This window comes from Coregonus clupeaformis, unplaced genomic scaffold, assembly GCF_020615455.1.
Source record: "Coregonus clupeaformis isolate EN_2021a unplaced genomic scaffold, ASM2061545v1 scaf1332, whole genome shotgun sequence".
Lineage (NCBI taxonomy): Eukaryota > Metazoa > Chordata > Actinopteri > Salmoniformes > Salmonidae > Coregonus > Coregonus clupeaformis.
Window position 1 is genome coordinate 68,745 of NW_025534786.1, and position 16,031 is coordinate 84,775.

At 44.9% G+C, this 16,031-nt stretch overlaps 1 long non-coding RNA gene across 1 annotated transcript; it reads left to right on the plus strand.

The window, feature by feature from the left end:
- Positions 1 to 12,044: 12,044 nt before the first annotated feature.
- Positions 12,045 to 13,122, plus strand: LOC121561193. The gene is made up of 2 exons (XR_005999169.2): positions 12,045 to 12,198; positions 12,464 to 13,122. It is a non-coding gene; the product is annotated as an uncharacterized LOC121561193 (long non-coding RNA).
- Positions 13,123 to 16,031: the final 2,909 nt, after the last annotated feature.

Sequence of the window (16,031 nt, forward strand, 5' to 3'; positions counted from 1 at the left end):
GTTTGTCATATTTTCACTCCCTCCTCTCTACATTTTCTTCCTCTGTTTCTGCTGCTAAAACCACTTTCTACCACTCTAAATTCCAAGCATCTGCCTCTAACCCTAGGAAGCTCTTTACCACCTTCACCTCCCTGCTGAATCCTCCCCCCACCCCCCCTCTATGTGGATGACTTCGTCAACCATTTTGAAAAGAAGGTTGACGAAATCCGATCCTCGTTTGTTAAGTCAAATGACACTGCTGGTCCTGCTCACACTGCCCTACCCTATGCTTTGACTTCTTTCTCCCCTCTCTCTCCAGATGAAATCTTGCGACTTGTGACGGCCGGCCCCCCAACAACCTGCCCGCTTGACCCTATCCCCTCCTCTCTTCTCCAGACCATTTCCGGAGACCTTCTCCCTTACCTCACCTCGCTCATCAACTCATCCTTGACCGCTGGCTATGTCCATTCCGTCTTCAAGAGAGCGAGAGTTGCACCCCCTTCTCAAAAAAACCTACACTCGATCCCTCCGATGTCAACAACTACAGACCAGTATCCCTTCTTTCTTTTCTCTCCAAAACTCTTGAGCGTGCCGTCTTTAGCCAACTCTCTTGCTATCTCTCTCAGAATGACCTTCTTGATCCAAACCAGTCAGGTTTCAAGACTGGTCATTCAACTGAGACTGCTCTTCTCTGTGTCACGGAGGCTCTCCGCACTGCCAAAGCTAACTCTCTCTCCTCTGCTCTTGTCCTTCTAGACCTGTCTGCTGCCTTTGATACTGTGAACCATCAGATCCTCCTCTCCACCCTCTCCGAGTTGGGCATCTCCGGCGCGGCTCACTCTTGGATTGCGTCCTACCTGACAGGTCGCTCCTACCAAGTGGCGTGGCGGGAATCTGTCTCCGCACCACGTGCTCTCACCACTGGTGTCCCCCAGGGCTCAGTTCTAGGCCCTCTTCTATTCTCGCTATACACCAAGTCACTGACTACCTCTAGCGAGCACACAGTGGGCTGTGCGGCCCCCCAAAGACATGCCACCCCACACCATGACTGACCCACCGCCAAACCGGTCATGCTGGAGGATGTTGCAGGCAGCAGAACGTTCTCCACGGCGTCTCCAGACTCTGTCACGTCTGTCACGTGCTCAGTGTGAACCTGCTTTCATCTGTGAAGAGCACAGGACACCAGTGGCGAATTTGCCAATCTTGGTGTTCTCTGGCAAATACCAAACGTCCTGCACGGTGTTGTGCTGTAAGCACAACCCCCACCTGTGGACGTCGGGCCCTCATACCACCCTCATGGAGTCTGTTTCTGACCGTTTGAGCAGACACATGCACATTTGTGGCCTGCTGGAGGTCATTTTGCATGGCTCTGGCAGTGCTCCTCCTGCTCCTCCTTGCACAAAGGCAGAGGTAGCAGTCCTGCTGCTGGGTTGTTGCCCTCCTACGGCCTCCTCCACGTCTCCTGATGTACTGGCTTGTCTCCTGGTAGCGCCTCCATGCTCTGGACACTACGCTGACAGACACAGCAAACCTTCTTGCCACAGCTCGCATTGATGTGCCATCCTGGATGTGCTGCACTACCTGAGCCACTTGTGTGGGTTGTAGACTCCGTCTCATGGTACCACTATAGTGATCCTCTGTAGCTCAGCTGGTAGAGCACGGCGCTTGTAACGCTAAGGTAGTGGGTTTGATCCCCGGGACCACCCATACACAAAAACAAAACAAAAATGTATGCACGCATGACTGTAAGTCGCTTTGGATAAAAGCGTCTGCTAAATGGCATATTATTATTATTATTATTATTATTATTATTATTAAAGCACCACCAGCATTCAAAAGTGACCAAAACATCAGCCAGGAAGCATAGGAACTGAGAAGTGGTCTGTGGTCACCAGCTGCAAAACCAGTCCTTTATTGGGGGTGTCTTGCTAATTGCCTATAATTTCCACCTGTTGTCTATTCCATTTGCACAACAGCATGTGAAATGTATTGTCAATCAGTGTTGCTTCCTAAGTGGACAGTTTGATTTCACAGAAGTGTGATTGACTTGGAGTTACATTGTGTAGTTTAAGTGTTCCCTTTATTTTTTTTAGCAGTGTATATATACAGTGGGGAAAAAAGTATTTAGTCAGCCACCAATTGTGCAAGTTCTCCCACTTAAAAAGATGAGAGAGGCCTGTAATTTTCATCATAGGTACACGTCAACTATGACAGACAAAATGAGAAAAAAAAATCCAGAAAATCACATTGTAGGATTTTTTATGAATTTATTTGCAAATTATGGTGGAAAATAAGTATTTGGTCAATAACAAAAGTTTCTCAATACTTTGTTATATACCCTTTGTTGGCAATGACACAGGTCAAACGTTTTCTGTAAGTCTTCACAAGGTTTTCACACACTGTTGCTGGTATTTTGGCCCATTCCTCCATGCAGATCTCCTCTAGAGCAGTGTTGTTTTGGGGCTGTCGCTGGGCAACACGGACTTTCAACTCCCTCCAAAGATTTTCTATGGGGTTGAGATCTGGAGACTGGCTAGGCCACTCCAGGACCTTGAAATGCTTCTTACGAAGCCACTCCTTCGTTGCCCGGGCGGTGTGTTTGGGATCATTGTCATGCTGAAAGACCCAGCCACGTTTAATCTTCAATGCCCTTGCTGATGGAAGGAGGTTTTCACTCAAAATCTCACGACACATGGCCCCATTCATTCTTTCCTTTACACGTATCAGTCGTCCTGGTCCCTTTGCAGAAAAACAGCCCCAAAGCATGATGTTTCCACCGCCATGCTTCACAGTAGGTATGGTGTTCTTTGGATGCAACTCAGCATTCTTTGTCCTCCAAACACGACGAGTTGAGTTTTTACCAAAAAGTTATATTTTGGTTTCATCTGACCATATGACATTCTCCCAATCCTCTTCTGGATCATCCAAATGCACTCTAGCAAACTTCAGACGGGCCTGGACATGTACTGGCTTAAGCAGGGGGACACGTCTCGCACTGCAGGATTTGAGTCCCTGGCGGCGTAGTGTGTTACTGATGGTAGGCTTTGTTACTTTGGTCCCAGCTCTCTGCAGGTCATTCACTAGGTCCCCCCGTGTGGTTCTGGGATTTTTGCTCACCGTTCTTGTGATCATTTTGACCCAACGGGGTGAGATCTTGCGTGGAGCCCCAGATCGAGGGAGATTATCAGTGGTCTTGTATGTCTTCCATTTCCTGATAATTGCTCCCACAGTTGATTTCTTCAAACCAAGCTGCTTACCTATTGCAGATTCAGTCCTCCCAGCTTGGTGCAGGTCTACAATTTTGTTTCTGGTGTCCTTTGACAGCTCTTTGGTCTTGGCCATAGTGGAGTTTGGAGTGTGACTGTTTGAGGTTGTGGACAGGTGTCTTTTATACTGATAACAAGTTCAAACAGGTGCCATTAATACAGGTAACGAGTGGAGGACAGAGGAGCCTCTTAAAGAAGAAGTTACAGGTCTGTGAGAGCCAGAAATCTTGCTAGTTTGTAGGTGACCAAATACTTATTTTCCACCATAATTTGCAAATAAATTCATAAATGTGATTTTCTGGATTTTTCTTCTCTCAATTTGTCTGTCATAGTTGACGTGTACCTATGATGAAAATTACAGGCCTCTCTCATCTTTTTAAGTGGGAGAACTTGCACAATTGGTGGCTGACTAAATACTTTTTTCCCCCACTGTATATATATACATACATACATATACATATACACACACACACACCATTACACATCACTATTATTAAAATACTAGTGCCAATAAAATAAAGGATAGTTGTAAACAAATTAATAAGAATGGCCCAAAAAATAAGTACAATGCAATCTGCAACCCTGTGTGTGTGTGTGTGTGTGTGTGCGTGCGTGTGAATGAAAGGGTCTGTCTATCCCAGTAGTATGCATATTAGATGCAGTAGTTGGGGCACCTCTCCAATCTCTGATAGTTCTAGGTGTCTTTTGCCAGAGGTTACCTCAGCATATGTAGGCTGATGATCTGAATGATACATGGTGTGGACTGCATCATGTGGTGTACTTCTCTGAAGGACAGTGTTCTGCCCGACCCTGGAGTAGTGGGCAGTGCTGTGTTGTGATGGGCCGGGTCTAGTAGAGCTGTGTTGTGATGGGCTGGGTCTAGTAGAGCTGTGTTGTGATGGGCCTGGTCTGGTAGAGCTGTGTTGTGATGGGCCTGGTCTAGTAGAGCTGTGTTGTGATGGGCCGGGTCTAGTAGAGCTGTGTTGTGATGGGCCTGGTCTGGTAGAGCTGTGTTGTGATGGGCCGGGTCTAGTAGAGCTGTGTTGTGATGGGCCGGGTCTAGTAGAGCTGTGTTGTGATGGGCCTGGTCTGGTAGAGCTGTGTTGTGATGGGACGGGTCTGGTCGTGCTGTCCTGAGGCGAGTCTGGTCTGGTAAATCTGTGCTGTGTTGGGCCTGGTCTTGTAGAGCTGTGCTGTAATAAGCCGTGTCTGGCTATTCTCTCTTGGGAATGGTGGGGGTACTGTTGTTTCAGAAGGTGGGGCGGGGCGGGGCGGGGGGGCTCTGTTGCTGGGTGATGGGTGTGTGGGTCCCTGCCAAGTGTTGCATCCTTTAGGTCCTTGGCAAAGGTTCTGATACTGTCCTGATCAAGATGTACATTATCGTATAAATGTTCACATGTCAGAGTGGGGTGGTGAGCCGTTCTGACGTTGAGCAGTGAGGCACAGTCCAAGTTGATCTGTTGATTTCTTTTTTTAGAGATAGACTGGAGAGAGAGAGAGAGAGAGAGAGAGAGAGAGAGAGAGAGAGAGAGAGAAATATACTATCTTACTTAAACTTGATCTTTATCCATAGATTACACATTAATTTTGGATTTTAGATTAATCCATAGATTAAAGTCCATACCAGACAATAGAATGGTTCAAGAGTGCGTCTGTTCATACTGCTAAACTGTTTAATGAGCACTAGGTGGCAGTGTTTCATCGTGTTTGTTTGTAATATAGTGTGTGTTACAGTTTTAAAATTTTTTATTTCACCTTTATTTCACCAGGTAAGCCAGTTGAGAACAAGTTCTCATTTACAACTGCGACCTGGCCAAGATAAAGCAAAGCAGTGCGATAAAAACAACAACAACACAGAGTTACACATGGGATAAACAAAACATACAGTCAATAACACAATAGAAAATCTATATACAGTGTGTGTAAATGTAGTAAGTTATGGAGGTAAGGCAATAAATAGGCCATAGTGCAAAATAATTACAATTTAGTATAAACACTGGAGTGATAGATGTGCAGAAGATGATGTCAGTTACTAGTTGCCTGTCCAAAATTGTAATCAGTAACGTAACTTTTGGATTACCCAAACTGAGTAATGTAATCTGATTACTTTCAGTTACATTTTGATTACTGTCCCTTTAAGAGGCATTAGAAGAAGACAAAAAGGATCATCAAACACATTTGGTGTGTCATCATAGTGGTCTCTGATTGGTGGTCATCATTTGGTGTGTCATCATAGCGTTCTATGATTGGTGGTCATCATTTTGTGTGTCATCATAGTGGTCTCTTATTGGTGGTCATCATTTGGTGTGTCATCATAGTGGTCTCTGATTGGTGGTCATCATTTGGTGTGTCATCATAGTGGTCTGTGATTGGTGGTCATCATTTGGTGTGTCATCATAGTGGTCTGTGATTGGTGGTCATCATTTGGTGTGTCATCATAGTGGTCTCTGATTGGTGGTCATCATAAAGTGTGTCATCATAGTGGTCTCTGACTGGTGGTCATCATTTGGTGTGTCATCATAGTCGTTTCTGATTGGTGGTCAGACTCTCTCAGGTGGAACAAACTAAAACTTGTTTCAATGCTGAATTGAAAGTCATTGAGTGAAGAGAAAAGTGTCAATATTTTTTTCGCAAACTTCCTTTCTGAATTTAAAGGTAATCCAAGAAGTAATCATCTAGTTTTTCAAAAGTATCTGTAATCTGATTATAATGTTTTTGCTGGTAACATAACTGATTACAAGTACAGTTTTCTTGCGTGTGTGTGTCTGTGTGTGTCTGTGTCTGTCTGTCTGTCTGTCTCTGTGTGTGTGTGTGTGTTTTACACTCTGCACCCTCAGCAGTAAAGTGAAATATTATGACTCCAGTTCTGAGAAGATGAGACTTTGTATCCCAGAGCTGATGTCTTTACAATATCACTCCTGTCATCTGTCTGACATCACTTTCAATTTCCTTTTCAGTCTTTTTGTACTGTAGTCCTATTCTATTACCCCAGTGATATCTGAGACGTGCTGAGAGCTAGTCACATAGTAAAGGAGACATACAGTTGAAGTCGGAAGTTTACATACACTTAGGTTGGAGTCATTAAAACTTGTTTTTCAACCACTCCACACATTTCATGTTAACAAACTATAGTTTTGGCAAGTCGGTTAGGACATCTAATTTGTGCATGACACAAGTAATTTTTCCAACTATTGTTTACAGACTGATTATTTCACTTATAATTCACTGTATCACAATTCCAGTTGGTCAGAAGTTTACATACACTAAGTTGACTGTGCCTTTAAACAGCTTGGAAAATTCCAGAAAATGGCTTTAGAAGCTTCTGATAGGCTAATTGACATTGTTTGAGTCAATTGGAGGTGTACCTGTGGATGTATTTCCAGGCCTACCTTCAAACTCAGTGCCACTTTGCTTGACATCATGGGAAAATCAAAAGAAATCAGCCAAGACCTAAAAAAAAAAATGTGTAGATGTCCACAAGGCTGGTTCATCCTTGGGAGCAATTTCCAAACGCCTGAAGGTACCACGTTCATCTGTACAAACAATAGTACGTAAGCATAAACACCATGGGACCACGAAGCCGTCATACCGCTCAGGAAGGAGACGCGTTCTGTCTCCTAGAGATTAACGTACTTTGGTGCGAAAAATGCAAATAAATCCCAGAACAACAGTAAAGGACCTTGTGAAGATGCTGGAGGAAAAAGGTACAAAAGGTACTGAAAGGTCACTCAGCAAGCCAGACTACGGTTTGAAACTGCATATGGGGACAAAGATCGTACTTTTTGGAGAAATGTCCTCTGGTCTGATGAAACAAAAATAGAACTCTTTGGCCATAATGACCATCGTTATGTTAGGAGGAAAAAGGGGGTTGCTTGCAAGTCGAAGAACACCCTCCCAACCGTGAAGCACGGGGGTGGCAGCATCATGCTGTGGGGGTGATTTTCCAAGCTGTTTAAAGGCATCTGCGGAGATGGTGCCGGAGAAGATGGCTGTCGTTTTACAGCCCTCTAACCAATTGTACTATTATGTGTGTTTTTTCGCGTTATTTGTAATTTATTCTGTACATAATGTTTCTGCCATCGTCTCTTATAACCAAAAAGAGCTTCTGGATATCAGGATAGTGATTACTCACCTAATATTGGACGAAGATTTTTTCTTCAACGAGTCGGACGCAAAGGATATCCTACAGACACCCGACAAGGCCCACATCCCCGTCATTCGCAGGAGAAAGATATGGAGATATCGTGGACGTAGGTCGGGGTGCCTTGTAAGGATCCGATGGCGAGCGAGTAAACTGCCTCTTCAATCAATCCTATTAGCCAATGTTAAATCATTTGAAAATAAATTAGATGACCTACGATTACGGTTATCCTACCAATGGGACATTAAAAACTGTAATGTTTCACCAAGTCGTGGCTGAACGACGACATGGACAACATACAGCTGACGGGATTTACGCTACATCGGCAGGATAGAACAGCTGACTCCGGTAAGACAAGGGGTGGCGGTCTGTGTATATTTGTAAACAACAGCTGGTGCACAAAATCAAATAATAAGGAAGTATTGAGGTTTTGCTCACCTGAGGTAGAGTATCGTATGATAAGCTGTAGACCACACTATTTACCAAGAGAGTTTTCATCTCTATTTTTCATAGCTGTCTATTTACCACCACAAACCAATGCTGGCATTAAGATTGCACTCAACGAGCTGTATAAGGCCATATGTAAATTGGAAAACGCTCATCCAGAGGCAGCACTCCTATTTGCCGGGGACTTTTTAAAATGTGCAACCAGAGGAAAAAAAACTCTAGACCACCTTTACTCCACACACAGAGACGCATTCAAAGCTCTCCCTCGCCCTCCATTTGGCAAATCTGACCATAACTCTATCCTCCTGATTCCTGCTTATAAGCAAAAACTAAAGCAGGATTAACCAGTGACTCGGTTAATAAAAAAGTGGTCAGATGACGCAGATGCTAAGCTACAGTACTGTTTTGCTAGCACAGACTGGAACATGTTCCGGGATTCTTCAGATAGCATTGAGGAGTACACCACATTAGTCACTGGCTTCATCAATAAGTGCATCGATGATGTGTTCCCCACAGTGTCTGTACGTACATACCCCAACCAGAAGCCATGGATTACAGGCAACAACCGCACTGAGCTAAAGGGTAGAGCTGCCGCTTTCAAGGAGCGGGACTCTAACCTGGACGCTTATAAGAAATCCCGCTATGCCCTCCGACGAACCATCAAACAGGCAAAGAGTCAATACAGGTCTAAGATTGAATCGTACTACACCGGCTCTGACGCTCGTCGGATGTGGCAGGGCTTGAAAACTATTACAGACTACAAAGGGAAGCACAGCCGCGAGCTGCCCAGTGACACAAGCCTACCAGACGAGCTAAACCACTTCTATGCTCGCTTCGAGGCAAGCAACACTGAAGCATGCATGAGAGCACCAGCTGTTCCGGATGACTATGTGATCACACTCTCTGTAGCCGATGTGAGTAAGACTTTTTAGCAGGTCAAAATTCACAAGGCCGCAGGGCCAGACGGATTACCAGGACGTGTACTCCGAGCATGTGCAGACCAACTGGCAAGTGTCTTCACTGACATTTTCAACATGTTCCTGACTGAGTCTGTAATACCAACATGTTTCAAGCAGACCACCATAGTCCCCGTGCCCAAGGACACTAAGATAACGTGCCTAAATGACTACCGACCCATTGCACTGACGTCTGTAGCCATGAAGTGCTTTGAAAGGCTGGTCATGGCTCACATCAACACCATTATCCCAGAAACCCTAGACCCACTCCAATTTGCATACCGCCCCAACAGATCCACAGATTATGCTATCTCTATTGCACTCTACACTGCCCTATCCCACCTGGACAAGAGGAACACCTGCATGAGAATGTTATTCATTGACTACAGCTCAGCGTTCAACACCATAGTGCCCTCAAAGCTCATCACTAAGCTAAGGATCCTGGGACTAAACACCTCCCTCTGCAACTGGATCCTGGACTTCCTGATGGGCCGCCCCCAGGTGGTAAGGGTAGGTGACAACACATCTGCCACGCTGATCCTCAACACAGGGGCCCCTCAGGGGTGCGTGCTCAGTCCCTTCCTGTACTCCCTGTTCACCCATGACTGCATGGCCAGGCACGACTCCAACACCATCATTAAGTTTGCCGACGACACAACAGTAGTAGGCCTGATCACCGACAACGATGAGACAGCCTATAGGGAGGAGGTCAGAGACCTGGCTGTGTGGTGCCAGGATAACAACCTCTCCCTCAATGTGACCAAGACAAAGGAGATGATTTTGGACTACAGGAAAAAAAAGAGGACTGAGCACGCCCCCATTCTCATCGACAAGGCTGTAGTGGAACAGGTTGAGAGCTTCAATTTCCTTGGTGTCCACATCACCAACGAACTATCATGGTCCAAACACACCAATACAGTCGTGAAGAGGGCACGACAAAGCCTATTCCCCCTCAGGAGACTGAAAAGATTTGGCATGGCTCCTCAGATCCTCAAAAGGTTATACAGCTGCACCATCTAGAGCATCCTTACTGGTTGCATCACCGCCTTGTATGGCAACTGCTCGGCCTCCGACCGCAAGGCACTACAGAGGGTAGTGCGTACGGCCCAGTACATTACTGGGGCCAAGCTTCCTGCCATCCAGGACCTCTATACCAGGCGGTGTCAGAGGAAGGCCCTCAAAATTGTCAAAGACTCCAGCCACCCTAGTCATAGACTGTTCTCTCTGCTACCGCACGGCAAGCGGTACCGGAGAGCCAAGTCTAGGTCCAAAAGGCTTCTCAACAGCATCTACCCCCAAGCCAAAAGACTCCTGAACAGCTAATCATGGCTACCCGGACTATTTGCACTTCCCCCTCACCCCCACCCCATATTGTTACGCTGCGCTACTCTGTTAATTATTTATGAATAGTCACTTTAACATATTACCTCAACTACCTCAACTAGCCAGTGCCCCCGCACATTGACTCTGCACCGGTACCCCCCGTATATAGCCCCCCTACTGTTATTTTATTTTACTTCTGCTCTTTTTTTCTCAACCATTTTTTTGTTGTTTTATTTTACTTTTTTATAAAAAAATAAATGCATTGTTGGTTAAGGGCTGTAAGTAAGCATTTCACGGAAATGTCTACACCTGTTGTATTCGGCGCATGTGGCAAATAAAATGGCTTAAGGACAACAAAGTCAAGGTATTGGAGTGGCCATTACAAAGCCCTGACGTCAATCCTATAGAACATTTTTGGGCAGAACTGAAAAAGTGTGTGCGAGCAAGGAGTCCTACAAACCCGACTCAGTTACACCAGCTCTGTCAGGAGGAATGGGCCAAAATTCACCCAACTTATTGTGGGAAGCTTGTGGAAGGCTACACGAAACGTTTGACCCAAGTTAATCAATTTTTAAAGGCAATGTTACCAAATACTAATTGAGTGTATGTCAACTTCTGACCCACTGGGAATGTGATGAAAGAAATACAAGCTGAAATAAATCATTCTCTCTACTATTATTCTGACATTTCACATTCTTAAAATTAAGTGGTGATCCTAACTGACCTAAGACAGGGAATTTATACTAGGATTAAATGTCAGGAATTGTGGAAAAACTGAGTTTAAATATATTTGGCTAAGGTGTATGTAAACTTCCGACTTCAACTGTACATTTCATTTGAAGATTTAAGATCTTTTTTCATTATGGCAGTGTGCTTTTACCTTTGATTACCTGATTGTTTCGTACAAATTGTGTTCTAACCATTTCATTGCGCTCTCTCTCTCTGTCTGTCTCTCTCTCTCTCTGTCTCTCTGTCTCTGTCTGTCTCTCTCTGTCTCTCTCTGTCTGTCTTTCTGTCTCTCTCTGTCTGTCTCTCTGTCTGTCTCTCTGTCTTTCTCTGTCTGTGTGTGTGTGTGTGTGTGTGTTCCAGGATGTTTGTAACCCAGGTGGTCCCTGACAGTAACCTGCTGATGTTGGTGATACAGGCAGACTGTGACTGTTCCCGTCAGTACCCTCCTATCACCATGGAACCCAAGGAAGTGAAATATATCCTTTAACTTACTGGTTCACTACCACAAGCCCTCTCCCTGACACAGACAGTGATTGAAAGAGGTATAATGGTGTTGTGGAAGTGGGATTTGATATCTATGAATAAGCAGTTCCAGTCATATATCAGACAAATCACTTATCTTATTATGTTCTCTTTCATTTAAACCAGTTAGGAATTGCTGTTTTACACTGTGGGGAGCAGTCTCTTCTTAAACTCTTCTTCTTGAGACATTGAATCACATTAAATCTCTCATAAATCAAATTGATATCCCACATCAATGTTCAATCAAATTTTGATCAATCAAATGTATTTATTAAGCCCTTTTTACATCAGCAGATGTCACAAAGTGCTTATACAGAGAGAGAGAGAGAGAGAGAGAGAGAGAGAGAGAGAGAGAGAGAGAGAGAGAGAGAGAGAGAGAGAGAGAGAGAGAGAGAGAGAGAGAGAGAGAGAGAGAGAGAGAGAGAGAGAGAGAGAGAAGTGTGTTGGTATTGCAGCATAGATACTTGTTGTTGTTGTTAAGTGTGTTGGTATTGCAGCATAGATACTTGTTGTTGTTGTTAAGTGTGTTGGTATTGCAGCATAGATACTTGTTGTTGTTAAGTGTGTTGGTATTGCAGCATAGATACTTGTTGTTGTTAAGTGTGTTGGTATTGCAGCATAGATACTTGTTATTGTTGTTAAGTGTGTTGGTATTGCAGCATAGATACTTGTTGTTGTTAAGTGTGTTGGTATTGCAGCATAGATACTTGTTGTTGTTGTTAAGTGTGTTGGTGTCCTTGACCTCTGTGTACATAACGCCTCAGTAAAGTGTGACAGGATGAAATCTCAGAAGGTCCGTAGGAGACCCGAGTCCTGCCACGCATACCACCCTCAGGTCAGCACCCCATATTGGTCCACTGCCTCCCCTTATTGGTCCAGTGACACCTCTCTGAACCAATCACTTCAAGTGGATGGATTGACATCAGAAGAGAACATCTGCTGTACTATTCACAAAGCTCCCTTAATATTTTGGGAAAAACAAAACATCAAACTGAGTATTTTCTATCCTAAAAATCAAAAATATGAACTTTCTAGCCTTATGTAGTGTGTTCATTATACCACAGGTTGTAACTGTATGTGTTGTTATTGATTGATTACAGGAAAACGCCAAGGAGTGTGGAGGTGCATCACAGATCTACCCGTCTGTCTCTCTCTTCCTCACCTGTCTCACTGCCTCCTTCGCCTGTCTCAAGGCATCTACGCTGGTCTTCTGATGACAGACAGACAGCTACCTAGCCTAAACCCAGACCCCCTCTGAATCGGAATCTCCCTGGAGGATTCCAGAATGCCTGAACATAGCATGCCTGCTACTGCTTGCATTATCTTTATCAATCAATATGACTATATGACTTAAGTTATGATATTGATCATTTGGGTTGTTGGACTGAAAGGAATATGGCAGCTGAACAGAGAGCTGTTGATTGACTCCATGCTTGATGACTTTACAATCACAGAGAGCTGATGACTTCAGATGCTTGATGACTTTCAGTCACAACCGCCAAAGTTGGGCTTATTTGGACAACAGTTCTAAAACCATGAAAGGGCTTTTAGATGTTTTATTCTTCTTCAGTGTCTTATAAGAGAACATTATAGTGTTTCTATGCAAAAGGAAACATGCTTTCTTTGACCGTGGAAAGATCCAGTATCTCCTATGCGTATTCCAAAGGACTTGACTTTGCAATAGGACCATGGAAGACTATCAGTCTGTGGATGATGTGTTTTATAAAAGGCTTTAATAAAATAATACTCTGGATCCATGCATGTGTATGTCTGTTTACCTTAAGCCATGAAATGGAGGAGGAACCTTGGATAAGACATAGGTGCCTTTGAACAGTGATACAATTCAGATAGTGGAATCAGTGACCTCTGCTGGTCGAAATATGACATTGCAGGATGTTGATGAATCAAGTGGAGACTGGCTGGCTGGCTGCTGAAGGATGGATGAAAGAACACAATGGAATCAACATCCACATTGTTCTCTTCATAACTTATCACTCTTTGGTCTACAAACACATCAAGTATCTACTATTAAATGTGGGCTGGGTTTTCACTTTTGGAAATGGATGGACACTGTTTCAGGAATAACCTTCAAGTCACATATCTCAGATGCAATCTGAGACTTACTGAACCAGTTGGCTTAATTGTAAAACAAGAACCATTACTGACCACCTACTTCTGTCTTGGACTACTAGGTGAAACAGCCATTCTGTTTAGAAGGAGCAACATTACAATGTGTTGGACTACTAGGTGAAACAGCCATTTTGTTTAGAAGGAACAACATTACAATGTGAGGGACTACTAGGTGAAACAGCCATTCTGTTTAGAAGGAGCAACATTACAATGTGTTAGATATCAGGATCTCCAAGGTGTCTTTCATCTGAGCTTTACTGTATGACTCCAAAGGCTTTTATGATGGTTTATAGTTTTTAGCTAAATTCATGCATTCAATTATGTTGTTTTTTTCCCTTCTGAAAGGAATGTTGTCCAGGGCCTCCACTGCCACCCTCTTGTTGCCCCTGCCGCTTCTCTCTTCCTGGTCGTACATGGGGCACATGTAGGCGGTGCGCCTCAGGGCGTAAATGTCCACCTCGTCCTCGTCGTCCCACGGCTGGTAGGGCCGCTGGGAGGGAACGGCCGACTTGAACAGACGGGGCCTCATCATCGCCAGCTCTAGGTCACGGGGGATATGCCTCAGGCCAAGGCTTTTTTTTTCATGGCATAATCTCTTCTTTCTAATTCAAATGCCTTTAGTCATGAATTAAATGATTATTAAATGCATAATTAAGAATAATAAGATGGAATACTGCTAAATTAGTATTGCTTGCTGAACATAAAAAAGTACTGTAAGATTTTCAGTGTCTAGTGATATTAAGTAGCCTTTTTTTTAGCAGTCTGTCCCTTTAACTTTGACAGTAATGCTGTAATGATGTTACGTCATCATGTGGTAACTGTCCTCATGATACAGTATTGTTGAACAATATGCTGTTGCCTGTGTATGTATGTAATGTGACTGACATGTCCTGAGTCCTGTGTGTCTGGCTGCTTGTGTCCCAAATGGCACCCTTTTCCCTATGTAGTGCACTACTTTTGACCAGGACCCATAGGGAATAGGGTGCCATTCGGAGAATAGCCTGAGAGTCTGGGAGGCAATATGATTCATACAGCACAGTTTGATTGACATTGTAGATAATCTGGAATGGATCAATAATAATGCAATAAATAAACATATTTTATTTATTTAAAAGCTGTACTCCCTTTTGATGCTTGCATTTTAGCCATGTAATTTAGCCTGTCAGTTATGACATGTTTTTATCTTGTATCATCTTATAATTCATATATTCAGCAGTGTATGCACTCAAAACTCCAAAGATTGTATTTTCTTCAATGCTTTGTTTTTATTTATGTACTGCTTCAGGGAAATGTAAAGGCATGGTGTCCGACAGTGACAGGATTATTGTATTTTCTGTCTGAGGCACTGTCATTATACAATATTGACAATACATTCAATAGGAAAAATGTGTCATTGCACAAGAAGTGCTAACCTTTCTTGCCCTTCTTCTTGGTGCTCTCATCCCAGGTGTTGGCACTGACCAGGGACATGTTGCCCTGGCCCAGGGAGGGAAGCAGTTTGGGCCGGGGGGCAACCGGGGGTTTGGGGACCATCTTTGGAGGAGGAGCATCCCTCTGGGCTCTCCTGGCCAGCAGGGGTCCTGTCCGGACGAAGGCCTCAGGCCTGGTGATGTCCCTGGGGGGGCTGGTTGTCCTTCTGGCAGCCTCCTCTGGCTGGGCAGCCTCCGGCATGGAGAGAAAAAACACATTGTTGCTAAAGCTGCATGGCTCTGGCAGGAACAGCTCTTTCATAGTCAGAGGGCAGGTAGGATGACACTCAGGCTGGACCAGACTGACTGCAGGGCAGGTAGGACGAGACTCAGGCTGGACCAGACTAACTGCAGGGCAGGTAGGACGAGACTCAGGCTGGACCAGACTAACTGCAGGGCAGGTAGGACGAGACTCAAGCATAATGGGACACACAGAATTACTGGGCCTCACTTTCTCCTAGTGGTGCGCCGAGGGTCACTAGGCATCCCCTCAGGTCTGGAAGGCTGTACATCAGACTGAACCAGGCCAACAGGGCTAACAGGCCGTCTAGTGGTGCGCCGAGGGTTACTAGGCATCCCCTCAGGTCTGGAAGGCTGTACATCAGACTGGACCAGGCCAACAGGGCTAACAGGCCATCTAGTGGTGCGCCGAGGGTTGCTAGGCATCCCCTCAGGTCTGGAAGGCTGTACATCAGACTGAACCAGGCCAACAGGGCTAACAGGCCGTCTAGTGGTGCGCCGAGGGTTGCTAGGCATCCCCTCAGGTCTGGAAGGCTGTACATCAGACTGAACCAGGCCAACAGGGCTAACAGGCCGTCTAGTGTTGCGCCGAGGGTTGCTAGGCATCCCCTCAGGTCTGGAAGGCTGTACATCAGACTGAACGATTAGTTACCGGAGTGTAACTCCAGTTCTATGAGTGGAGCGGAGCCCCATAGGGGAGCTCTGCTCCTAGTGGTTTACCCTCTGCCCTAAGGCAGCAGCAGCCTGAAACAAATTTATGCACACACCTGCAGCCAATGGGAGCACAGGTGTCCCTATAAGAGGGGATGCCTCCCCTCAATCTGCCTCC